Source organism: Columba livia, chromosome 3 (assembly GCF_036013475.1).
Source record: "Columba livia isolate bColLiv1 breed racing homer chromosome 3, bColLiv1.pat.W.v2, whole genome shotgun sequence".
Taxonomy (NCBI): domain Eukaryota; kingdom Metazoa; phylum Chordata; class Aves; order Columbiformes; family Columbidae; genus Columba; species Columba livia.
In genome coordinates this window covers 41,147,131-41,174,143 of record NC_088604.1, presented here as the reverse complement: position 1 = coordinate 41,174,143, position 27,013 = coordinate 41,147,131, and the positions used below count along the sequence as shown (strand labels likewise).

Here is a 27,013-nt window from a genome sequence, read left to right as displayed (position 1 = left end):
CTTGAATGGTATTGAGGTCATACATACAGAAACTTTGGACAGGTTCTTCTCTCTGTGTAGGACTCAATAACCTATTAAAGCATGTCTTTACATCAGGATTCAATTAATATCTCTTCTTCTTTATTTACTTAGGTGTGAGTTTTGATGTACATATTTCCTCAGTTCGTCAATAATGTTACAAATTTACTCAGAAGCAGTACAAAGGCACCTCTTTCCCCTCTGAGCTCTTAAGTGTGATAGCAATACCAAAGGTCCACTTGAACAACTCTGCATGCATTGCGGAATCAATATAAAATAGCAATTAACTGAAAAAAAGATTGTGCAAGATAAAGTGTATATATACACAAGAAAGACCAGTAGCTTGAGCTCAAAACCTATTCTGAAGGGCAAATGGAAATAAGCCAAGCTTTATTTAGTTCCTAACACATTCATCACTGATACACTAGTCACCTTGAAAGTATCGATATATCTACCTAACAGGTCTTCAACTTAGGATATGTAACCAGATTCATCTGGTCCAATTTTAGATGTCTAGCTCAGTTTCCAAAGTTGGATAAGCAACCTCAAGGTTTCTTCTGTAGTTGACGGGGAGAGAGAGAGTCTTCCAAAATCTGTGTCCTAAAACCACTGATTGTTCTGAATAATTCTAACCGATAAAAATGAGATGTAGAAAACTGTATGACATGTTGGAGCTCACAAGCAGAATGTACATGTGACAGAAAAGTGAGAATAAAATGTGCTTGTCTACCTTGTCTAGTATTTAATTTATATTTTTTTATATTCTTTCTTAAGTGACATTCTTAGCTGATGAGCTGTCTATTTCAGTAATAAAGGGTAGATGGAAAGCATGTGCCACACTTAAAAGTCTCAAAAAATGTTTCTGTAGGATTCAAGTGATTAACCTGTTCAGATGGTGAGAACTTCAGCAGCAGCTGGAGACATCCTGGAGCTGCTTTGCATGTTTCTACCATAATACAGCCAGAGTCCCTCTTTGCTGTGCTCCGTCAATAAAGGCTGAATGACAGGTCAACAATGTGCTGCCTGTACAGTCCCACAGTTGTTCCTTCGCAAGTCTCTGGCAGTGTAAGAAAGACTGCAGAGGCAACCAGTCTCTGTCCTAGTTTTTCCAGTTCAGCTTGGACCTTAATACAAAATCTTTTTGACTTGGTTGATTTCAGAAAACGGTGAGTTGTATTTAAATGACTTGTCAGAATTTGTATACCTTGCTTTAAGATATCTTTACATGCAGTAGAGGATAAATGATTTTTACAGTGCCCAGGCTTGTCTTGTACTTGATTTTGTCATGTTGACAGCATGGCGCTCTTCCTGAAGCAAACACACTGTGAGCTGTATCTTGTTATATATGTCTGATGTTAAAAAGCAAAGTCAGACAAAATACACCCTTTTGAATGGGTATCGACTGCTGAGCTGCTAGCCAGCACTGACAAGTCTGCCTGGTCTGAAAGTTTTGCAGGACAGTATATATCAATGAGGGAGGAGAATATAAAACTCTACAACTTTGCTATTGGGAGAGATTCACAGGAGATACAGATCAGCATAAAGTTACTCAGACACCAGTATCTTCCAATTGTAACATGACATTGAAAAAACATCAATGACAATGCAATGTTTAAAAACATACATGAATCTGTGCCTAATACTGAAGAGAGGTCTGGATAGTTCAAAAGTAAAATCATACCTGTTTTATTTCCTTAATCAGAGAAATTTTGAGGAAATTTTTTTATAGCATCAAGAAGGGTAATCTAGTATTTTGTTTTAGTCCTATAGATCCTAGCAGCATGGAATACGTTACTCAAACAGTTTATATGAAATGTTATTTCATTACAAAGGTTTGATATTTAAATTATCTTTTGAGAGTTACTACCCTGCTTCTGACTATGAAGGGAACTCCGGGGAAGAAAACTGTCTACCATAACTGAAAAGTTCACCCACATATAGGAATTTGATTGTAAAAGCTAAAGCTGGATGCACTATTCCGCAGCAATAATATTTTTAATTTAGGAGTGGAAGTAATATTATTTAAAAAAAAAAAAAAAATATGAAAAAAGTCAAAGATAATGAGCCTTGTAAATTTCAAACTGATAATGTTATGTTCCACAAGACTCCTTGGCTCACCTTTTAGACTGACTTTAGAAAAGCTGTTTATTAGTCTTAAATGTTATTATGTTTGATCACAAGTGTGGTAAATCTTGAATTTTCTACTTTCTGAAGCTTTGTCAGAGCCCTTGGGAGTTCAAAACTTTTTGCTTATCTCTGACAGAAATTCATTTACCAAATAAACTTCAAAACAAATTTACTCCCCTTTGAAGTACAAAACTGCAATGTTGAGGTCATTTGCATTTACCCATTAAACTATAGCATTTTTTTTTTTTTTAATCAAAATGACAACCGTTAATGAGGAAAAGAAAAAAAAAAAAAAAAAGAAGAGTATTGAGTCTTTCTGTCTAGCTTGAAACTCATAGAATAATAAGGAATCACCTCAGACAAACACAGATGAAAATGGGTTCTGCCCACTACTGTATCTGAGCAGCTAAACATTTCCAAGCTGCTTTGATGGCTCTTAGTTTTTAAAAGGCTTTATCTGAGCTTCCATATTCTCAACCACATTGAACTGCGTGTTATTAAAAAGTAGTTAAATTCTCTTTTCTAAAGTGATTAATCTCTCCCCAAGCTAATCTTCTCATCCACACTCTGCTTCTAAGGCATAACAGAAGCTATTTTTCATTGGATTTCAGTTGATTAGATAGTCTGATTTAAGGCTAGTTAAGCTGTGTTTCAATTGTGGTGAAGAGAGATTCCCTCTGAGTGCTAAAATCCCATTGTATCTTCTGAGGGTGTGGGGCCATGGGGCTGTTTTCCTCTTTTTTTTTTCCTCCATTGAGCTAAAGAAGAGACCAGTCCCAGCTGGATGTAAGAGCACATCCTTAGAAATTCTTTCCCTCAGGCTAATGCATTCACTTACTTGCTTTCTTTTCTCCTTCTAGCTTCCCATGACATTCACAAATAAAGCTGTTCCACTATTTGGGGAAAAGTTCCCTCCCCTCTCCTCCCCACTACATTTTGCTCTGATTATAAGTTCAGAGCCAAAAATGTCGAGAACAGAAAACCCACACAAATAATTAACATTTGTCAACAAGAACCATTATGCTACTGGGTGCAAAGCAAAATTACAATTAAGTATGTCCTGAGGAGGGGTGAAATTAATGATGCTTTAAAAGTGATTGAAATATGAAATTATTTTTAGTGAATAAATAAATAATACTAATAAGCTAACTTTATAAATAGGTGATATTATCATATATAAGTAATTCCTGTTCTGATGAGGAGCAGGTTAGGGAACAATGGGGGAAATATGACAGTATATGGTTCAGAAAATCTAAATGATTTGCATCCTAATTTATTGACCTATGTTGCCTTAGAAATGTATTATATCACTTCTTCAGGTGTCAGAAAAAATGAAGGGGGCTCTTTGAAAGGTTAGTGTGAAACTATTTTTAAATACAAAGGAAATATGGGACGATTAGCACATGATCATTTCATATATTCAGCAGAGCAGCATAGAGCTGGTAGATACTACTTTCAAGCATGCAAGTCTTTCTATTGACTCCAGTGAGATTGTGTCTTTGTTTAATGATGGCCATGTGTTCCATTGCTTTACTGGATTGGGGTCATCCTGCTCACTGCCTTGCTCTGCTTTGCCCTTGTTCTCCCTCAAATACTAAAGCTCATAGCAAGAGAAAAGATCACTAATATCTATAAGCTAATGCACCTAGCAGTAAGAGGTGGAATAGATGCAGAAAGAACAAAGGGATAGAAGGTAAATCTGATTTATTTTTTAACTAGAACTACAAAGAAAAATGGGGACATGAAAAACAATAGCTGCAATATATTTGGTTTGCAATACATGTTAAAATCTTTGTCAACATTAATTAAAATCAGCTTTGATAAAAACACTGTCTCACTGAAAGACTGAAAGAGGATGAAAGAGCATAAACAAAGGATAACGTCAGCAATATATCCAGATGAGAAGAGGTGTGTAGCATGATGCTGTAAGGATCTGCATTAAGTCAGGGATTAATATCTTCACTAACCCAGGAGAGAAGTAAATAGCATTAATTACATTCACAGATAATACTAAAGAGATGCTTGGAGGACAGGGAAGTAATACAAGGAGACTTAATTATCTTAACTAGCATCGGAAAATACCTGTATGCTCATGCTGCCTGTCACAGCAAGTCATTGGTCTTGACTAAAGCCCCTCAGAAGTAATAAAATTAAAAAATGAGTTGTTATAAAAATGAACCAGAGTAAAATATATATTTTTAAAAAAAGGTGAAAAAAATAGAAAATGGTATCACAGACATTCAATAGAAACAGAACAGACAGCAGTAATTCTGAAAACAACTGTAAGTGTAAGAAGAGAGTAATTCACACACATTTTCCATGCCCATGTGGTATGAAGAAATCAACTCATTTTTGAGGCATGTATGCAAAACAGCATCAGGTCTTGTGGCAGGAAGATAAAAGCACTTTGGTGTATGATCAAAGCACGACTGTCTTTAGAAAATTATATATGTTTCTGAGCAAAGCATTACAAAAATGATGTTAACAGGAAAGTGCTTAAAGACACAAACATTTGAAAGTGACTGAAGATATAATTATGCCTGTATGTTAATTTTTCTTGCATTACAGAATTTATTCATACTGTTTTTAAACATGTACCTTGTCACTTTGCATAGACTATGCTATAAATAAATAAAAATGTATATATAAAATTCCAGCATATTTAAGATAAAGAATAAGCACAATAAAAATCATATTTAAATAACATTATGTGATTTAAAACTTTTATATCCAGACAAGAAACTTAGATAATTATTGTTAAAACGCCCTTTTGGTTTCCTACACTTTCCTTTGCATATGTGCAGAAAGTATTAATAAAGGTGATTCATTTGATTTATATTATACATGCAATTATTTTTATCTACAGCTATATTTTACATGATATATATTGCCAGGGGGGCATGTTTTACTTTGTGTCAGATTCATTAACCACTTCTTGTGATGTTTGAAAAAATATTTCTATTTATTTGGGCTACCTTCTAAGTATTTAAAAATATTTTGAAAGACCAATTTGTCTTACTTCATCATGTGGTTTTATGGGGGCAGTATATTAAAAAAAAAAAAAAACAAACTCAGCTAGGTTAAACATCTGAAGGAAAAAAAAACCACTTTGTATTTGTTTGGTAGGTGACTGTGTTAAATGGGATTCAGCTGAATATTTCCATCTCTAGAAACATGCAAAACAAAACTGAATATCTTAATGTGATAAGTCACAAATTGCCAGGGAGACAGGCAGCATGATTCAATAATTTTTTCCATGTCTAATTTGTAAGACTGATGTTATTATCAATAGACTCCAAGCAAGTGGGGTTAGGGAATGTTTGAACCATGTGTGATCTATCACCTCCACTCCCCTGCAGACCAGTGAAGTGCTTTGCTGAACCAGGTCTTAATGCTTGCAGCCTTGTTAACCTGCAGGGTAAGAGCCCTGGGAGGATCAAGATCACTCCCGAAATCAGACAACAGCTGAATTTTTAATAAAGTGACTGCCAGACAGGGGGATTTCAAACTCTGGATTTGTTTCATTAATATTGTAGCTGACAATCATTTTTTTTCTAAGCTACCATTCCGTAGTCCAAATTTCTCTGAATAGACTACTTTTAATAGCTCTGCCATATAATGCTTTCTTTCCTTTTTTAGATAGGAAGGCAAAACATAGTGAAGAAAGACTAAATACTATCTGAAGTTCAGCTTTTTCTTGGTTATGTGAAAAATGCAGATTTATCATCAAGAAATACTATAATTCAGAGTTTCTTTCCTATTAATATATTGAAAAAAAATACAGTTTATTTTTATTTTTCTTATAATAAATCCTTGAATAAAAGTATTATGTTTGACAGATATATTGAGACTTGCTATTTTAAATCTACAGCCAAGAAATAGGTCAAAGTAAGAATACAATTAAACTGGCAATCTGGATTCATAAAAGACAATACTGATGGCACCTCTCTGACTCATATAACACCTATGATCATTGTTTATGGGAGCTTAGACACTTATGGGAACACAATGAAAATAAAATTATTTAGCAGTTTTATAGCTCACTATATTTTCAGAGTAGTGTGGTGATGTTAAAAATTATTCCCAACAATTATCTTTTTAGTAGATTATGAGACTATCTTAGATTATTATTAGATTAGATCAGATTATTATTAATTATTTGTTGTTATTATTATTAATTATTATCATTATTTCTACTATTAATTATTGTTATTTCCATTTTATAGACACAAAGATCAGATGCCCAAGACAGAAATAATGGTAGAGGCAGAGGCAGAATTAGGAGACAAGACTGAACCTACTAAATGTAGACTTATTTAGTCAAGTAAGAAGTCTCTACTTTCATAATATTTGCTTACTAAACCTTTACTGTTGTTTCTAAACCCAGATGAGCAGAACAAAACCAAAGTCAAAATTATTCTTATGTGTTCTGCTTAGTACAGGGAGAAACTTCAGTGTCCCCATAATCACAACTTTCTGAATCTAATTTCAGTAGTGGGGCATAATTCAATAGAATCACTTAAAGTGGTTGGCAGCTCCAGCCCCTGTATGGAGCATTTACAATCAAATGTAGCAATATTTCATCAAAATGTGCTGTCATTTATATTGTGCAAAACACAGAACTAGCTTGTCTTTGTAAAAGTGTAATTTGGGCTATGAGTTACAAACATGACAATAAATCTATTTCTATTAAGTTAAATATCTATGAAAGATTTGGTTCACAGAAGGTGGTTTTTAATTCAAGTCACTACTATACTATCAGTTATTAAGTAGGAAAGAGGTTTATTCTGTGTTTTAACTCACTTCAAGGTTTGCAGATATGCACTATTCTCACATTTTTAAAAAAAAAAACTGTAAGTTGCTGGTTTTATCCACAGGTCACACACTGTCATTTCCAAGCTGGTACCAAATAAGCCATAGAGATGGCAACACACTGCACAGTTTGCAGTTGAATTACCTTGTAGTCATACAAGCTTTGCTTTAGCACTAAGGAAACAATTTAGGGAGGGTAGAACAGAGCTTCAAAGAGTTCTTAGAAACCCCAGTAAAGCTATTTATACTGGTTTCTCTGACAACTGTGCTTCACAAATTCTTCTGTAGATGGTTGGCCCGTTTTCTTGTCACTGATACAGATCAAGCCTTTGCTTGTCTCTGTAGATTGTTTGTTTTCAGATGTCTTCTTTCAACATCACTAAAATAAATTGCAATATGACATTTATATCTCTCCTACTGATTTAATCTCCCTGTTAGTCTCTTTGAATAGAACAGGGAAGGGGGAAAGTGCCCTCAAATTAATGTGTTTTTCAATGCTCCTTTTTATAATGTTTATTTGGCCATAAATTTTGTATTATGAACAGTTTTTTTCTACTTGGTGATGATTACAATCTGTTTTTTTTTTACCTTTTGGCCTGATTTTCACAGTGAATTTACTGCTCATGAAAATTCCTGAGTTAATCACTTAGAGAATGAATTACACCAATTCACTCACAGGCTCCAGCAAGCTGTAGTGTAGAACAACATATTCAAGTCACTAACAATCACCCGTCCTCTTTTCCATCCTCTTTAATTAAGCAATTCGTCCCAAAAGATAATAGAGATTGAGGTTATCCAGTGTTTTTGCAGCAGTCTTGACTTTGGAAACCATCCACAGTGGGAGCTGTCTGAAAGGGAAACTCCACCTGGATGATGCTGGCAGGAAACCAGGGAAAAGGGGGGCATGCACATTACAGTCCTGCCACCAAAAGTTACATTACGCATGGCCCTGGAATGCTCTGTGCCTCCTAGTGTCTATCAGTTTCCTCAATGGAAATGAGGGGATAAGAGAGAGAAAAGGAAGGGCAAGAGAAAGGTGAAGGAACTGCCTGAATAGTAGATTTTTAGGACAGTTAGGAGGGCCTTACACTGATAGCTGACTGAGCATTAAGATATATTGTGATATATGAAATGTGTCTCACACAGGCTTTCCTCTCAGCAGTGCTGCAGCTGTACATGGTGGCCAATGTCCCTCTGCCTGGGGACATTGTGCTTGTCTGGTGTTGCACCAACCCCTGAAGTTGCAGTGAGACTCTTTCAGTAGGAGGAGGGATGAGGAAAGAGGTGGGTATGAGCCTGTCCCCCATACACATGCTATACTGCAGATACTTTGTATCTCTATGGTCCACACCAAATGCAAGTCCTTTGAGCTGATTTTTTTGCAGCTATACAATTTTGTTATCCTTTCCTTTCTATAAGGCAGATAGAAGAATGCAGAAGAAATTCAAGTGCCGTTTTGCTTCAGTGTTTGCAAGTACTTTAACTAGTAGAAGAAACAAGAGAAGAAAAAAATCTATATATTACCTGATAATAGAAGTGTCTTGTGGTAATCAAACACTCTATTCACAGTAGCATACTAAGATTACAGGGTGAATCCTCTTTGTCAGATGTAGAAAAACACTGAGGAGTTTCCTATTGTAATGGCAAAAACTGTTCAGTTGCTAATGGAGAACTGCTAATGAATAATAAATCAAGGTTCATACCTTGGTTGCTTTTGTTTATGGGAATATCTTTCATCAAAACTGTTTTTTAACGAGAAAAATCCCTCAAAAGTTTAGTGTTGAACACTACATTCCACACAGCAAAATATTAATAATGTATACATTGTATTTTACAGTTTCATGATAGTTACTATAGGTGAATATTTTTTAACTTAGATTTTAGTTTTTCACATACTTACCCCCATTTTAAATATAGATGTCAAAATATGATTAAGAGAGGCATTTTTTCCCAAAACATTTTCATGCTGAGCACAGCAGTTAAAGTAATTGCTTCTCTCTCTGAGAAGAAACATGTGGGTTCTTAAATTCTACAGTAATAGACACCTTCTCTAGACTGAAATAATATGGCTTTCCTCAGGAGGGAAAATTGCTGTGCTATGGAGAAAGTTAATCTCCTCTGAAAGCTGTTCCAGTTTGGAATTCTGACAGTTTTCATGGATAAAATTCTCCTTGAGATGCAATATAGGATGGGGAGGGCACTATGCAGAATGATGCCCTTCACCTTTTAGCAATTGCCCTAACAGTAATTCTGTTGTGGTTTGCAACTTTCTAAATTTAGGTATCATTGGGCAGGGAAAGATTCAAACTCATTTATGTAGATGTTGATGGTGGATATTTGGGATTCATGCAAGGGTCTGAGTACACATGCCTGATAAGGTTTTGACTTGCTAATTTATCTCCATGACAAGAAGATACCATGTGTAACTCGTGAGCTGGGGTTCCAGTGTCAGCATTGAAACAGCTGTATTACTTTCAAGTCTGGAGGCAGGTGGTTTGGCATGAGTTCAGAGATAATTGCACAGTGTAGGCATGTTGCTAAACATGTACACAGTTCTCCAGAGCTACTAAAAAGTATAACATAAGGTTAACCTAAATTAGTTAACATCCCAGGTGTCTTAAATAAGGCTGTAGATTGAAACATGATCCCACTTGGAACCTTCATCTCCAACCCTTTTGCAGAACGTACAGGTCTATAGATTTTTTTTTTATCTAGCAAGGAAACAGGGAACAATGTCTTATTTGGAATGTTGCTGAAATAAATAGAACTTAAGTGACAGCCCCATTTTACTTGGCAATTAGAAAAATGGTCCAGCAAAATATGTGGGTACAACTTGCTCCTCTGCTTGAGTCTGTGCTAAACCACATATACTTTAAGGAGGCATATATCTATGAATGCCTAAGATACCATGGGTATTCTCAGCCTCTCTTTTTGTTAAACACATGCCACTGGGTAAGATGAAATTCTACAAATGGTGGATCAAAATAGAAGTAAGATTAGTAAGATTAAGACAGGACAAAGCTATTTGACCTAGTGGTCATAATACTTACTATAAGATCCTTTGTGCTGATTTTTTTTTTTTTTTTTAAGTCTGTTTCAGTACTTTATTCAAAACACAAAAGGAAATGAACACCATTACTACTGGATAAGAGGGGGAATCCAGGGGGTTGAGTGCTGGACAGTGCCATATTTCTTTGCTCTGAGTAACCAATTCAGTGTTAGGCAGTTCTCTTTGGAGAGTTTCAAAAGAGTGTTTATATTGCCCCAGATAAAATGACACTGAGGTGGATCTCTCCTTTTCCAAACAAATTCTATGGCTCCTGGACTAATACATAGAAATCATACAACACATGCATCTTTTAAATGAGTTGTGAGAATGTAAACTTCTCTCAACAAAACCTGCAAGAACTTAAAGTTGAACTTTAACATTTGGAATGAATGACAAAGAAGTAGTAAATATTGGAGAATTCAAATGGAAAACAGAATGGATGCCAGCTTCAGTAATAGCTATAAAACAGCTAAATTTAGCTAAAACCACCCTCTAGAGACCCTAAAAAAATGAATTAAACTCTCTAGGCTGCACCTGCAGAAAGAGTACCTGCAGGAAAGTAGAGGAGTGGGAGGGTAAAGGATTTAAAAGCCCAGCGTTACACTTTATTTATTTATTTATTTATTTGTGGTTTGGTGTATCTTATTTTGTGTTCAATTACCTGTTTGCATCATTATGCAGACACTGTTTTGTTATCTGTTTTGAGACATTTTATTTTTTTATTTTCTTGAAGAAAGGAGAACATTTTAATGTTTTTTTAGTTACTTCACAGTAGTTTGGTAAACTAAGTGCTGGGAGTGTGGCTCATACATTTATTGTGGTTTAAAAAATAAAGAGTAATTTGTGTCATATGTTTGTACTACTCTAGAAGAATTGAGAAAGCAAGATTAATGTAAATTAGGCATTATTGTGCTCAGAGGCATACACTACTAACAAAGTTCGGTATAATGAAAGGTGAATGTTGTGCATGATTAAACTAGTCATATACAAACAATAGCTCAAAGAAACAAAGTATAATTTTAGAATTATTTTCTTCTCCCACACCCTCTCATTCCCCCCAGCAAAGAGAGAAGAACATGAGGAAAAGAAGAGCAGGTAAAAACAGAACCAGGAATCTGCATTTCACTACTGAAAGCAAAGCTGTTTGAGGTGAAAATGGACCCAAAAGCAGTGATTGTAACTGGGCCTCTATGAAGTTTAGGGACAACTTGGACCTGGTGTACCAGTTCAGCCTAACAGCTGTTAAGCAAATAGAGACCTGAATCCAAAATCTGTTGTATTATTCTCAGTTTTTATATCTCAGATTTTGTTGTGTAAGCCAAAGCTGATTTCTGTATCAACAGAGAAAAATAGCACTCCCAGAAGGCTGTGTACCTCAGTGATCCGTGGAAATACGTCTTTATCTCTGTCAATTATAGAAGGAGGGAGTAACTGGAGTAACTAACTTCTTGCAGTTTCAATGAGGTGAGGTTAATTCCTTGGATTCTCATAACAAGTGAAATCTGATATGTGAATGTCTAAACTGATAAAGTCTGGTCTTGTAATGACCTTAGTATATGCTGATTCTTCCATCAATAAGGATTGGATCAGATTGGACATGTAAGGAGTAGGGCCAAGACAGAATCTTGGTTATCAGTCTCACATTTCTGAATTATTCAGTTATAGAAATTTAAATCCTAAAGTTTCCAACTGTTGACTTATACACCAACTAGTGACAGTTAAAGCAGTTTCCCCTGTTCAGAGAACCTTGAAAGATTATATCTAAAAGTTAAAACTATATATAAATTCCAGTGGCATCAGTACCATTTAAACATTGAACTTCAATACTCTTGTGAACAAAAATAGGTATCAAATTAAGATTTATTTGGATTAGGTTTTAAAAATTCTATTTCACTTTTGTGAATAGAAAGATTAAGGATATCTTGATTTTTCTTCTATATTTTAAGTATTGCTCATACTTGTTTCATTTGTTCCCAGAAATAGAATAAGTTGTTCAATTACACTAAGTAAATTTTATTTAGAGCAACACTAATGCTAATGATTTGTTTCATCTACATTTAAAGGAAAAAAAGTATTCTGATTTCAAGTAGCAACCTGGACTCTGGCTATTCGATAAGCTTTTGCCTTATTCACTGAATATAAAAAAGCTCTGATGCTTTCTTTTGCTTCAAGGCTGGGAGTGGGAACCCTGCCATTAATTCCTTGTATAATTTCACCAAAGAGATTCAAGGCAGCAGGCACTTCTGGACACCTTAAAAATAAAATGAACCAAGTCTGAGTTCTGGCAGTATTCTCTTTACGGATGAGCTACCCTCTATTTGTTGCATGTGTTGTTTATATTAATGTTTTACTTTGGTTTAGGAGCTCTGAGATTTGAGAAACAAATCTTCCAGTTGTTCCAGTTTTTTTTCTGTCATTGTAAAGAAATATCAGAGTGCATGAGCTGGTTGCTTTTCTGATGGAAATAAATCAAAAGACACATGTCAGGAGCACATGCAGAATCCTACAGCCATTAATGAGCATTCAGACTAGAGCTAATCTTAAGTAACTCCCTGTCCCCCCGACCCTGAAACACGTGTGGAATTCTCACCAGGTGCTCAGCACTGTTTCTCTACATGTTTTCACTACAAGTCTTCTTTATGCACTGTGCAGCTTGCTAAGGCAGGCATAGCTTCAATAATTTGATTTTTCCTCCTTTGCTTATATTTTCATGTTACTAACGATTTTGGAAAGACTTGTATTTCTTGGTCAGAATTGTTTAGCTTTGTTTTGCTAATGTTACACACTGTTTTTTATATGCCCTTCTCTTCACATTCTATTTTTTCATTCTCTTGTTCAATTAGCCATCAATAAATTCAAATAAAATAACATAATTCTCTATGACTATCTCAACGTGCAGTGACAATTCTTTGAATAAAAATATTCTGTATTTTCTTTTCTATTCAATATCTGGTTAGTTTTGAACAACATCCTGCTTTGCATTGCCACATTAATAAATTATGTTCAAAAAACACTGACAGCATGATTGAACTCCTTAAAGCCCAGGGCAGTTAAAGAATCTCCATCTGTGTTCCATCTTATTTTTCCATATGTATTGCAGCATGTAGACTATCTTGACCTGTATTACTGTTTTTGTAATTCTGAAGTGTCACTAAATTCCCATGGGAAACACTGTGGTTTTTTAGATTTCTCTTTGACAAAAATAAAATTATTTCAGCTTCATACTTACTAATTATTTAACCTATCATTACTGTACAAAATTTCATAAATATTTACTTAAAATTATAGTTGATTTTCTTTACCCATACACTAATGTAATATTTGATTTACATTAGCATTCAAGGAATTGAATGTTTTTGCACTCATAGAAAAGCTTATTTTGAATTCAGAGACTAGTTACACTCTTCTAAAAAGCCAATGAAGTTTTTCAAGCACTTGGTAAGAAAAGAAATTATGACCCAAATAATGCATTCTCTAGATACTTTTCATTTTGGATGTGTGCAGACAGGAGTCTTAATTTTTGGTAAATAAAACATGTAGTAGTCTGATGCTGATTCCAAATCTAAAGGAGTTTTGTTGTCCCTTATCCAACTGGACTTGCTGCTTCTTCCTGAAAAAAAGTAGACCATCAGTTGTACTGCAAAGACTGGTCATACTGTCTTTCATTCAGGTTCAGATCAAGGAGTGTGGAAGAAGATAAGGGAAAAATCTAGGAACTGAAGACTGGCTCTGAAGAGAAACAAGGAACATCATGTGGAGAGGTCTGTATTATAAGGAAGTGAATAGTTGTATGAAGAATGACATATACGCTCGGTTTCAAAGCATGAATGATAAATAGAACAGCAAGATTGTAGCCTTGCATCTCTCTAATGGATAGGTGGAAGTGAAGTTTTTGTATTTAAGTCTTTTCGGAAACCAGGTTATGTCACCTGAGTACTGATGAGCTGTGCACTCTGGGATTGGCAGATACAGCCCAGGGTCTCCATTGAGTGTTTTGAGCATAGTGCTCTAGTTTAGTCAAAATGTATATTTGTATTAATTAACTCCACAGAGGACTAAGGATTAACCAAATCAGTGTTAGAAACCATGGGGATCCTTGATAATAGTATTTCAGTTATTTCTTTTGAAAATGAAGAAAACATTTTGTTTACAACTGGACATATGATCATATTCATAACTAGGTGACCTTTATAACTGACATATTCCCAGAACTAATATGGAAATTCAATGGTCTTAACAGTACTAGCAATGAAGAGAACTGCATTAATCTGGCTTGAAATAAAGAATCTAAGTAGTTTTCTCTATTCAGCATTATGATTTCTCTTCAGAATATATGAAATTTTGAAGATAAAGAAAATAATCTGATAGACCTCTTACAACACTTTAAACAAGACAATACAATGAACGTTTTCAGCATCAGAATCTGTACACACAAGTGCCAAGGGTAGAATGCACTGGGAGTTATTGACCTTTGAAAAATCTGATGCAGCAAATGTTTTCCATGCAATAGTGTTCCCAGGAGACACAGAGTGAACATGTTGAAATATGAACTATTATTTGAAATTTACTACTACAAAATAAAGGAAAAGCTTTAGGCTAAGTACTTCCTTGACAGAAGTTTCAGTTCTATTGATTCAGTTTGAGTGCAGTTCTGCTGGCTTCTAACAGTCTTTGTCCATAGACATTGGAATTCCAGCTATATGACTGTCTCCATTAAATGTGATCATGGCCTCTTTTATCTCCAACACTTTGTTAAGGCAAGCAGAACACCAGCAAAATGCCCACATCTTCCTTTCAGATAAAGCCAGAGGATTTCCCTGTATCATTATTTCTCTGCTAGTAAACCTGTTGTTTGGAGCTAGATGTCCCATTATTATTATTATTATTAGTTATCTTACCTAACGCTTAGGTAATATTAGCTAAAGTTCAGCCAGGTGATGTTGGCAGAAGTGAAAACATATTTTGGAGAACTTTTTTCCTTCACTTACTCTTGATGATTCCCACCTTCAAGTTACCTGAAACTTTGAATTATATATTTGAAGACCCTGGACCTCTTCATGTGGCAGACAGAAAACCAACAAAAAATGTTTTCTTTTTGTCATAAGTCAATAGACATCCACACATTTATTTCTCCATGTTAAATTACATATTCTTTCTCTGGACTAATTAGTCTGCTGTTTTCTACACTGTCAGAATTAAAAAGAGCAGTCAGCTTCACCCTCTTACTACAATAACATCTTATGCAAGCCCTACAACCAATTTGCTGCATCAAAATATTTACTTTAAGATACCATAATAGATTTCACTTATATGCAAAGATGTTCAGAGTAAAGGAAATCAGAGAGCTTTGTCTGGAACTCGGGAAAAAAAAGTATAGTTTATGACCTTTGGTAGAAGGGGAAGGCCACTCAGGAGGACTGTAAGGATGTTGTGAGGTTATGCAGGAAGAAAAACAGAGGGCTGCCTTCTTTGTTTCAGTCTTTAATAGTAAGACCAGTTGTTCTCAGGGTATTTAGCCTCCTGAGCTGAAAGACAAGAACAGGGAGCAGAATGAAGCCCCTGTACTCCAAAGGGAAATGGTTAGTGACCTGTTAAACTACTTAGACATGCACAAGTCTATGGAGACAGATAAGATCCATACAAGGATTCTGAGGAAGCTGGCGGAGGTTCTCACCAAGCCACTTTCAACTACTTATCAGCAGTTCTGTCTAATCAGGGAGTTTCCTGTTGACTAGAGGTTGACAAATGTGATGCCCACCTACAAGAATGGCCAGAAGGAGGTTCTGGGGAACTACAGTCCTGTCAGCCTGACCCCAGTGCCAGGAAAAGTTATGGAGCAAATTATCTTGAGTGCCATCATGCCACACATACAGTACTGCCAGACATTCAGGCTGAGTCAGCATGGGTTTATGAAAAGCAGGTCCTGCTTGACTAACCTGATCTCTTTCTATCACTTAGTGAGTGAGGGAAAGACTCTGGACATTGACTGCCTAGACTTCAGTAGGGTATTTGACACTATTTCCCACAACATTCTCCTGGAGAAACTAGCTGCTTATGGCTTGGACAGGCATGCACTTTGCTGGGTAAAAAACTGGCCCAAAAAGTTGTGGTGAATGGATTCAAATCCAGTTGGTGGCCAGTCACGAGTTGTGTTGCCCAGGGCTCAGTATTGGGGCCAGTTCTGTTTAATCTCTTTATCAACAATCTGGATGAGGGAATTGAGTGCACACTTAGTAAGCTTTCAGACAACATAAAGTTGAGTAGGAGTGTTGACCTGCTTGGTGGTAGAAAGGCTCTGTAGAGGGATCTGGACAGGCTGGACTGACTGAGGCCAATTGTGTGAGATTTAACAAGGCCAAGTGCTGGGTCCTGCACTAGGGTCACAACAACCCCATGCAATGCTACAAGTTTGTGGAAGAGTGGCAGAAAAGCTGTCCAGTAGCAAAGGACATAGAGGTATTGGTCGACAGCTGGCTGAACATGAGCCAGTAGTGTGTCTAGGTGGACAAAAAGCATCCTGACTTGTATGAGAAATAGTGTGGCCAGCAGGACTAGGGAAGTCATCTGTCCCCAGTACCCAGCACTGGTGAGGCCATACATTGAATACTGTGTTCAGTTTTGGGCCCCTCACTACGACAAAGACATTGAGATGCTGAAGAGAGTTCAGAGGAGGGCAAAGAAGCTGGTGAAGGGTCTGGAGCACAAGTCTTATGAGGAGGAGAGGAGGGAACTTAGGTTGTTTAGCCTGGAGAAAAGGAAGTTGAGGAGACACCTTATAGCTCTCTACAACTACCTGAAAGGAGGTTGTGGTGAGGTGGATTTTGGTGTCTTCTCCAAGTAACAAGCAACAAGACAAGATAAAACGGCCTCAAGTTTCACCAGGGAGAGTTTAGACTGGATATTAGGAAAAAAATATTCATGGAAAAGGTTGTCCAGCATTGGAATAGGCTGCCCAGTGAAATGGCTGAGTCACCGTCCCTGGAGGCATTTAAAAGATGCGTAGATGTTCTGCTTAGGGACATGGTTTACTTGTGGACTTGGCATTATTAGGTTAGCAGTTGAACTTGGTGGTCTTAAAGGTCTTTTCCAACCAAAATTATTTTATGATTCTAACATAAACAGCAAAGTGCCCAAAGTAAAAACATAACAACCCTACATATGAAAGAACGAGTCAAAATTTTGCCTGTGTACCTGAATCCACACTGAGAAGGAGAAGATAGAATGATACCAAAAACATACCCAGTTAAACTCACTGTTCTTTAGAACTTCTGGTTGGTAGAAAGCATTCAAAATGTGTAATTGAAATTTTACATAAGCCCCTGCTAATAAGCAGATATTAACTAAAACAAAGACATACATTTTTTGTTTGTTTGCTTGTTCTAAGCTTGATTAGACCTACTTTCCCCCACGGTGTGCAGTATTTTCTTAATTCTAATGCTAGAATTAGGCTTATTGAAGAACTGGATTTCTTATGCTAAATCTGCTGTACATTACAGTAGCTAGTGCACAATCTAATTTCTCACCTTATTTTCTCTTCTACAGAGATATAAATTAAAATGTGAGGTATAAATGAAAATATTCATTTATGTTAGAGCTGATGCTCTGTTTTTCTACTACAGACGGAAGGAAACATTTCTACATATGTAGCTCAACATTTTGTGGTATGATGTGTTCACAAGTATATGCTGTATGCATACGCACAGATGCAGAACTAAGAAAAAAATTCAAGACAGAAAAAGTATAAACAGGTATATGGGTAGTCTTTTGTTTGAGAAGATATTGAACAGACTGAGACTTTCCAGCTTGGAAAAGAAATTGTTTAAAGGAGAACACACAATGGATGTATAACACAATGGGTTCAGTGGAGCTGGTGAATGGGGATGGAACAATCAAAGTTGGGCATCAGAGAAAATGATAAATACAATTAAATTGTAATTAACCACTCTAGAACAAATTAGACATACAGTGCACATACACTGCAGAATGCACTGCCACAAGATGCTGGAGGATGGGTTCAAGAAGAAAATGCACATCTTCATGAAAGACAAAATGTATGGCTACAATCCCTTGCTTCAGAAGTCAGATTTCAAGTTTCAGAAAGCTGACAACATACACCAAGGAAATAAACTCTTGTCTTCTCTCCTTAAACACTCACTGCTGCCACTGTCAGAAATAACCTACTGGCACAGGTGGACCCTTGTGATAACTAAAAAAAAAAAAAAAAAAGAAAAAAAAAGTAATAAAAGAAAATGTTAACAATATAGGGAAGATATCTAGTCTGGGACTATTCTCAGATATTTTTCACCAATCAGCACAAAACAGCATGCATCTATTCTATTAAACTCTTACCCTTAAAGACAGTGGCCAAATCCAAATTATGTATTCAGAAATGTTCCCGGTTGGTGTTAAATCCCAAACGATCTCCAGGAACTGTGTTGCAAAGAACCAGTTGGCCAAGGCCAAAGGCATGCCATGTACCTTTCAAACAGTTTAATGGGAGGGATAATTATATGCCGTTATCCAAGAATTGTTTAGTATCCTACTATAGAAATAGATTCCTTGTACTACACATACACCGCTAAAAAGATAGCGATGATAAATATAGCAGGAAAGTTAAATCTATTCTTCATTTATGTACAACAGATAATTTATATTTTCAGTAAAATCTTACTGCACAGGATAGAACTTTTGATGGAAATAAAAAATAATTGCTGCAGATCTATATCTATGCTAAACATTCCTTTCCCCTACTTTCTCACATTTAGCATCAAGCTAAGAACAACACAACAAAAAGGAGAGCAAGACCTTTAACAGTACTGCTTTAAATCCACTTGCATCTTCTCCTGAAGTTAGCAATGACAATGCACCAAAACCTGCATTACACAAAACCATAAGTGCTAAAATTACATTGATAAAGTGCAATGTATTTAATTCTGTGACTACTGAGATATTTGGGCTATTCCAAACACTGTGCTCCAAAACTAAATCTTGGGATAGTAATGTTATCCCAGATAAAGCCTGGACAAGGCAAATCATAGCATGAGCATTACCCCCAGGGCACTTCATATTTATCATACCCACTGAAATATGGAATAACAAAATAAAACCTAACACAATTACATAATAATGAAATAAAGTTTCAGTTTAAAAAAAATGCTGTGGCCCTCTTTTTGTATCCTTATCAATCTGCTAATCTAAGAGTGGCTAGTTCTACACAGACTAAATGACTCTAATTGCACAATTACAGCATTAAGACTATTCCATTTACCCAGCAAATTGATTGGCTAAACGTACCTAAGTACTTTATTATAATATAGAATTTCATAAGAAAATAAAAACAATGTTGATGTTCAGGCCTGTTGAGAAGAAAATGCAGGGCCCAGGTTTTAGCTAGTGTAGATTCATAAGGATCCACTAGCTTAAATGGGCTTTGTTGATTTACGCTAGCTGAAGCATACTTACTAGTATATTTTGCATACCTTTTGTTCTTCAGTATAGCCACACTTCAGCTGCTCATTATGTTTGTATCACTATGTCTAAGATGGACTGAATTCTAGAGGCGTACTGCTTACAGGAAATGTTTCATATATGGCTGTCAGTTTGCACAATCCTATTAAAATTACAACTAAATCATTCTAGTAGGCAAACTTTTAAAGATTTAGTTGCTTTGGAATGAGGCTGACTAGAATAAATTAAAATGTAAACCTCAAACTTGCAAAACATTTAAACAATCAGACGAAAACATTAGTGCAAGATAAACTTAATCTTGGCAGCACAGGAATGGTGCTTTAATAGTGTGTATCTTTAAAGAATCAATAAATGTTGCAGAATAATATTAAGTGATGTGTTTTGAAGTCAGATCATTAATACACTTATTCTGTGTTTTTGAGAGGAGGAAAAGGACCATATTAGCTCGTGTTTCTTTTACATCTTGGACTGCAAATTGAGCTTCTGTTCCTTAGCGCTGTAATTTTTTGCCTACAAAAACTGAGTATAAAGGCTACTGTTGCTTAAGTAGGAAAAATATGATTTATTTTGTACTTTGTAGCATAGTGAAGAGTCTCATCTGAGGTGTCCCTTGTGACATCATTGCAATATTGTCTGATATTGTGGCAGTTACTGTTCCGTGACTTTGATAGTCTTCAGAATTAATCCTTTAATGAGAAATTCAGTTACCTAAAAACATTTAGGTAATTTTAGGTGTCCCAGGGTACTGTGGCTGGCCTCTAGCAGTCCCTCTTGAAAGGCATATATCTTCTGTGAGTTTCATGTTGTATTTGTTGGCCCCATATAGAAGCAGATATACACAGATATCTAAAATAGTACTGGATGACCACTGTCACACACTTGGCTATCATCTATAATGTAAATTATAGCCCAATATAAATGTTATGAGGACATATGGGGATTAGAATTGCAGACTTGGACATTTAAAGTGGCAAGTGATTGGGGAAATTAATTTTCCTTCAAAGCAAATAACTGTAAACTTAGCCATAGGACTTTAATATGAAGACATCCTATGGTTTGGTTTTGTTTTGAAATAACAAAATATTGTATACAAAAGTCAGGATCAAATAAAGCATAAACAATTTTCAGAATGTAAAATGGATTTATTTTTCAAAATGAAAGTAGCATTACTACTAATGATATTTATAAAGATGATGAAATTTCCAGGAGAGTAATGGGAAAAATACACTGTCAAAAAAACCCAGGGTGGACCAAAAGTTATCCTAGAGTGTCATGCAATACTGTAACATTATCTTCTGCTTTGTTTAAAAATCAGTTTTGATACATCAGAGACATTTCTGTAGCAGCAAAGATCAAGAATTTTGACAATTAAGCATTAGGACTTAAATTCAGTTAAACACTTAAGACACCAATTTTTCAGATGTCTATGGGTGTTAAAGCTTCCCATATCTTCCCCTAGTCAAAGAAATCAGTTAAATCTAAAGTGGTTTCAGGGCAGCACACAAGAAATGTGATTCAATTGCCTAACACCAAGAGGTGGATTATGTAACCTGGAGCATGTGTATGTGTAGTAACTGAATCCCACCTTCTTGTGCTATGTCCCATTATAATTTATGGAGACCTTGTCAGTGGATCGTGAGCGGGGATTTACCTGCCACTGTTGCAAACATCTAAGATGGGGTTCTGTTACCTACACAAAGGCATCTTGTGCTATTTGTAGCTGGCCATCCAAGATGTCCATGCAAAACTGGCAGAGATGACACACAGGAAATTAATGTCTTTCTGGTGCACCTACTAGAGGCCATTTGGGGACATTTTCCATTTATCTCAAAAGACAGTAAAGGTCTTACATTCAGTTGAGCTGAATTATTCTGCTGGTGCTGTCAGTTAGATCTCCTTCAAGTATAGACAAGTAGGCCTGGGTTCCACCGCTGAAACACAAGATTCTAAAATAATTATAATGAGCTTGTGTGTCATTGTATATTTCTTGAACATCCATGGAGGGCTTGGAGTTATACCACAAGAACTACAGGTGATCCATACCATCTGGAACAGGAACCAGCAGCCAAATGGGTTTCATTAGGATGTTTCAAACTTTGTTTAAACAATTGCCTCTGTTTGAACTATTGAATTCTACCTGCATATCTATAGACATGCAAGCCAAGGTGTCTGACTTAACAACTTTTTAACAGCTTCATTAGCTACAGGGTAAGCAATACACTTGTAGGGTTTGCAGGATGAGAATGATGACTAACAAGACACGTTCATGGAATAATTAGAGATGGGAATAATCACTAACGTTCAAACTCCTATTTCTGCTTCTTAACACATCAAAGATTGAAATAATTTAAGTTAAAGAGTTAATGTGATATAACACAAAGATAGAGACAACTACTAATTTAAGATTCTGATATGGTGAATTAAAGTGTAATTTTTAAAAATAACATATTTATATAAAATGCATCATTCAGTATATCATTCCATATATGAGAATACACTCAGTATAGGTTTATTTATGTGTTTTTTTAAACAGTAAATCAGGATTTCTTGTTGTTTGGAAAACACATCCTAGTAAATATATTTTATTTAAATAAAACCTTATCGTTTGATGGAAAAAATATTAAGCATGTATTTATCTTCTCTAGTTAATTATTTTTCATGACCTGTTTTATATTTTTAATCAATGGTTATATTTAATTCACAAGCTTCAATATATTTAAGTTTATTAAAAATGCCTTTTCCTTAATTCAATGTTTACATTCATTTTTCTTTCTTTAAATCAGGTAATGGTGAGAAGTGCTACTTCCTTCATATGAACTGGCTTAATTTCTGGATCCTTGATGGAGAAGTCTGAAGTTTAAGCTTTTTTCCTCTCCTATTTCCCCCATTGGTCTTACAGCAAATGAATATGCAACAGCCTGGTTGAAATCACAAATCTTTAATCAAAATGAGAAGTTTAGGATTTTCCAGACTTCTTTACAGAATTCAGCCTTGTAGTTTTATATCGGACAAAACTCAGTGAACATTCTAGCCTTCAAGGCATCAAAGCCAAGCATCTAATTCAGTTCTATGTGGGACAAGATTTTGTCAAAACATTCAGAGACTGGAAACACATGGATAAAAATATATACTTCTCAATTTTTAACTATGTATTTAGAATAGATTTAGCCCAAGTCTTGACAAGAGTAAATTTAGCACAAGTATGAGAAATAAAAATTTAGAATCATAGAATGTCCTGAGTTGGAAGGGACCCATAAGGATCATCAAGTCCAACTCCTCTCCCTGCATACGACAACACCACAGTTCACATCATGTGTCTGAGGGCATTGTCAAGTATCTTCTTGAATACTGTCAGGTTTGGGGCCATGACTACCTCAATTTATGGCAGTGTAGAATATATGCAAGACAGAGAGATACTAACATCACGTAAGGAAAGAAAAAAAATTGCCTATTGAGAGTGCTAAACTAAAAATGATGTGAGAGAGGATAATAAATTGATTTTTATGACCTAAAAGACATTTTTTCCTCTTATTTTTTTCTCTAAAGTTCTTCTGTGTCTGTTGTTTATTTTTCCCCCTCATAATGTAGAGATACCTACTGTAGAAGTGTACAGATCTGAAATAAGTAATTTGATGTGTTCTTTAAAATAATTTTAAAAAAGAAGAGGATCTGAATTGTTCTCTACCTTCTGCTGCATTTTACTTCCTAAAGATTTCCTTGCAAATCAAACAATGTATGGACTGCTAAGCAGGCAGTATAATAACTGTCTTTTAGTGAATAACAGCATGAAAAAATCCTGTAAAAATGTTTTTGCACTCAAACAACAACTTCTTTTTTTTTGAAGTTTGCCTGTAACAATCTCTGATGTTTCTGTTTGATCAATTAAATTATCCATGCCTCTATCTCCTGAAAGTTAGCTGATTGTTTTTTCTTACATGAGGAAAGATTTCAATAACAGAGAATATAGCTGCTTTGCATTCTATGGAATAAAAAGAACAGTATCTAATGGCAATTTATTTTATCCTAAAATACATTTGTAGTTTGTTAAAGATGAATTATCCTATAGAAGTAACTTGTTCCATCTCTGTTAACTGTAAAATATACAGTAGAGAAACTTCTGCTAGATGCTTGAGGTTATAAATGAACACCATCCTAAAATATTACAATATTGAGTTCAAATCCTTCTGAAGTTGCCTGTTTCTTTCTATATCTACATTTAATGAGATTAGGCTTAGGAGTTTGTCCCTAAATATCTAAAACCAAGTAAGATTCATTCTTTCTAAATACAGACATTATTAGCAACACAGTTATAACTGTAAGGTTTAAAATTACATAGGACATCTTTCCTTACAACATTGCCTGATTATATTACTTAAATAACTGAAGCTAAAAAATGCAGTTAAAATGAAACACACTTGGTTTAAAAGAATTTGACTACTTAAAGTACTTTTGGAGTGAGTCTCTTAGCTTTACAAATGGGTAGACTATTTGATTTGAAACAGCATAGGTCTGCTGACATTGAATATTTACTGCGAAGTCAGTGTGGTGGTTATTGTACTTAGTAAGGACATGACTGTTTAGAGACATTTATTTTTATAATTATTTGCTGGACTATTGTATGGTAGTTGTACTATATTGTTTAAAGTTTGTTACCCCCTTTTTTTACTTCCATCACCATGTGTCTCAGGGTGCCCAGGGCTACTGATGTATACCTTTGTATGTGTGCTAATTTAATGAAAAGGAACAAAATTAAAAAAAAAAAAAAGTCAATTTTCAGCTTCAATGCTCTGATTTTCGTCAAAGCCAAATGTCACCTGTAAAATAATAAGTACATAATTGGACTGTGAGGTACAGCTGGATAGGGAAGTTTGTCAGTTCAGATCCTTCTCATTACTTTCTGCAATACTTTCTGCAATAGGGACCTAGAATGTAGTGGTGGAAAAGTTTCATGTAATATATTGTTCAATACATAATAGTGAGAAAGCTCTTTTATGTTTTATCATGTATTTCCTAAGGATTTTTTTCTTTACTTAGCCCAGCTCAGCACATGGGCATACATTTACCTATAAATATACAAGTCCCTTTAAATCCATTGAAAACACTGAGATATTTTTTGCCATAGATTATTTCAATCTGTGTTTGTATTTACATCTACTTCTCCCGGGGGTCATGTGAAGAAAATTTTTGGACCAGGCAAGATAAGGAAATATTTTTACTCTGATAAAAACTTTAAAATCTTGTTGCTACTTCCCTATCCTGAAACAAATTCTAGCAGACTACTAGCTATTTACTTCCAAATTAATGGATGGAACTACATAAAGGTATTTTCCCACTTATTTTCTAGGTGCTCTTCACCTTCCTACTATCTGTTCATTTGATCTAAACTCTAGTTAGAGTTATTGTTTATGCTTATTCTTAGCTTTCGCAATGGATGATGCTTCTGTGCAGTTTCTGCTTGATAAATTAACTATAAAAGGCAATTTATATATGAAATATATATTTCCTTATTTTATATTATATATCTATAGTGGCATATGACCAGAAATAAAATATTGCACAGTTAAATAAAAATCTTGTGATAAAAATAGCATTTCTGGATGGACTCTTGTTTGAATTTCACACTTCTATCTTGGCAAATTTGCACTATTACATTTCTAGTCCCCTAGCATAAATTTCAGGACATCATAAAAATAATGTTATCTTGGCTGGTAAGACTAATCTGGGACCTGAAATTCCATCTTATTCTATGCCTGAACAGGGCAGAAAGGGGAGAAAGAAATATCATGAAGTGAAGAAAATTACACTGGAGAAATTAGAAAAATTTTCTATGTCACTAAACAAACTCAGAAAGAATGCAGTTCCCTACTGTGCATCAGGAACATGTGGATCTGATTCAGATTCTTAAAAAAGATTTTCACTGAGACTTTCAGGTAAAACCTACATGAAGCCATCGTAAGTTCCTGAAACAGAAATCTGGAGAGCAAACCTTAGGAATAGCCTTGGTCATTCTTATGTTGATGTTATGTCCAAAATACTATGGTCTTAATATTCTCAATACCAGAGTTGTTATTAATGGAGCACATCTAGGGTACAGTTTGCTTCTTCCTAATGTAGACTTCTACAACTAGAGGAGATTATTCTTTCCTTGAAGTTTTGAAAAACAAAACCAAAATAAAAAAATTAATTGTGCACCTCAGCACACCAGCAAAAGCGAAGCATACTGTGGGAACTAGAAAAGAGGTGATTTTGAAATATAAATCTGAGAAAAATTAGTTTCAGGATAGCATGAAGGGAGTTAAAAGACAAATCCCTGTGAAAAATCTGTCATTCACAGACTGAAAAATAGCACTTTTTTTTTAAGACTTTAAAATAACAACCTCAACAAAAGGAGAGGCAAACGACATTTGACTTATCAAGCTGACAGTGGGGGACCAAGACGGATTACTGAAGCTGTAATCTGTGCAGTTTACCCACAATTCAGCCTCAGGTGCTTCTGAGAAGAAAAAGATATGAAAAAATGATATGAACTCATCACAAGTTACATAGATTTACCTCAAGTCCTTATCAGAAGAAGGACGTCTGAAAGTTGCCTGCAAGTTTTAAGGGCAGCACAGAACACTCCTCAGAACTTAATAATCACTTTATTAAACTTGATTTGAGAGAGAAAATATCATTCATTTTGTAAGAAGCCGGATGTAGCTTCAGAGCTCTGAGCATGAACAAAAAACTTCATCCTCCATTTTATGTAGGACAGTTTACAGAAAAGCATTATTGAACAGGGCTGAAATTTAATTTCAAAGTCAAATTGTAGAGAAGACATAGCAGCTGCATATTGCTCTAAGAGGAAACAGAATTGGTAGTACAAAGATATATAAAATAGTTGGGTTTTGAGATCCATTTGTTGAAGGAAAACACCAACTTTAGCACAAAAGCTGAAAGAGATTGCCTGGAAAAGTCCTTGAAGATATTTAAAACCCAGCTGGACAAGATCTTGGGCAACCTGCACTAGCTTTGTCCTGCTTGAGCAGGGGATGTTGTAACTAGATTATCTCCAGACGTTCTTTCCCATTTTGACAATGCTTCTGTGACTTTTTTTTTGGTTGTTTTGTTTTCCCCTGTAGCCCATTTACTGGAATGCACAGGCATACCCAAATTCTGTTTCTGGGGAAAGAACACTCAGCTTAACAAAAAATTAAGAAGAGTTAGACAGAGATAGAAAGTCAGAGATTATTGATGTTATCTAAGAAAATTATGACCTATGTCACAATCTCTAGTTCTGTCAAGACTACAAGTAAGAAAAGAGACTAAGCTTAAACTGTCACTTCTGCAATCAGATGGTTACAGGACAAGGTGTCTCCAGCCTTTCTTAATGACGTAATTGAATCCCGATAGCTACATCATATCAAATTTGTTCACTGGACTATTGAAAGCAAATATCTTTCACAGGCAATTCGAAGTCTCAGTTATGAGGCTTATCTTGAATCTTGTGCAAGATGAACACAGAAGTATAGAAGTGGTGGTGGTGCAGATGCTGCCACT

At 35.4% G+C, this 27,013-nt stretch overlaps 2 long non-coding RNA genes across 4 annotated transcripts in view; one reads left to right on the top strand and one right to left on the bottom strand.

Moving 5' to 3' along the window:
* LOC110356263 (uncharacterized) overlaps nt 1-27,013 on the bottom strand; it is a 79,643-nt gene that overhangs the window by 34,473 nt on the left and 18,157 nt on the right. The gene's annotated exons all lie outside the window — the stretch shown is intronic.
* On the top strand, nt 1,037-24,244 carry LOC135579013 (uncharacterized). Of its 2 annotated transcripts, XR_010471249.1 has the most exons (4): nt 1,037-1,184; nt 8,120-8,241; nt 13,677-13,767; nt 22,258-24,244. It is a non-coding gene; the product is annotated as an uncharacterized LOC135579013 (long non-coding RNA). The 2 variants fall into 2 exon arrangements; XR_010471248.1 differs by lacking the exon at nt 8,120-8,241 and having other exon boundaries at nt 1,067-1,184.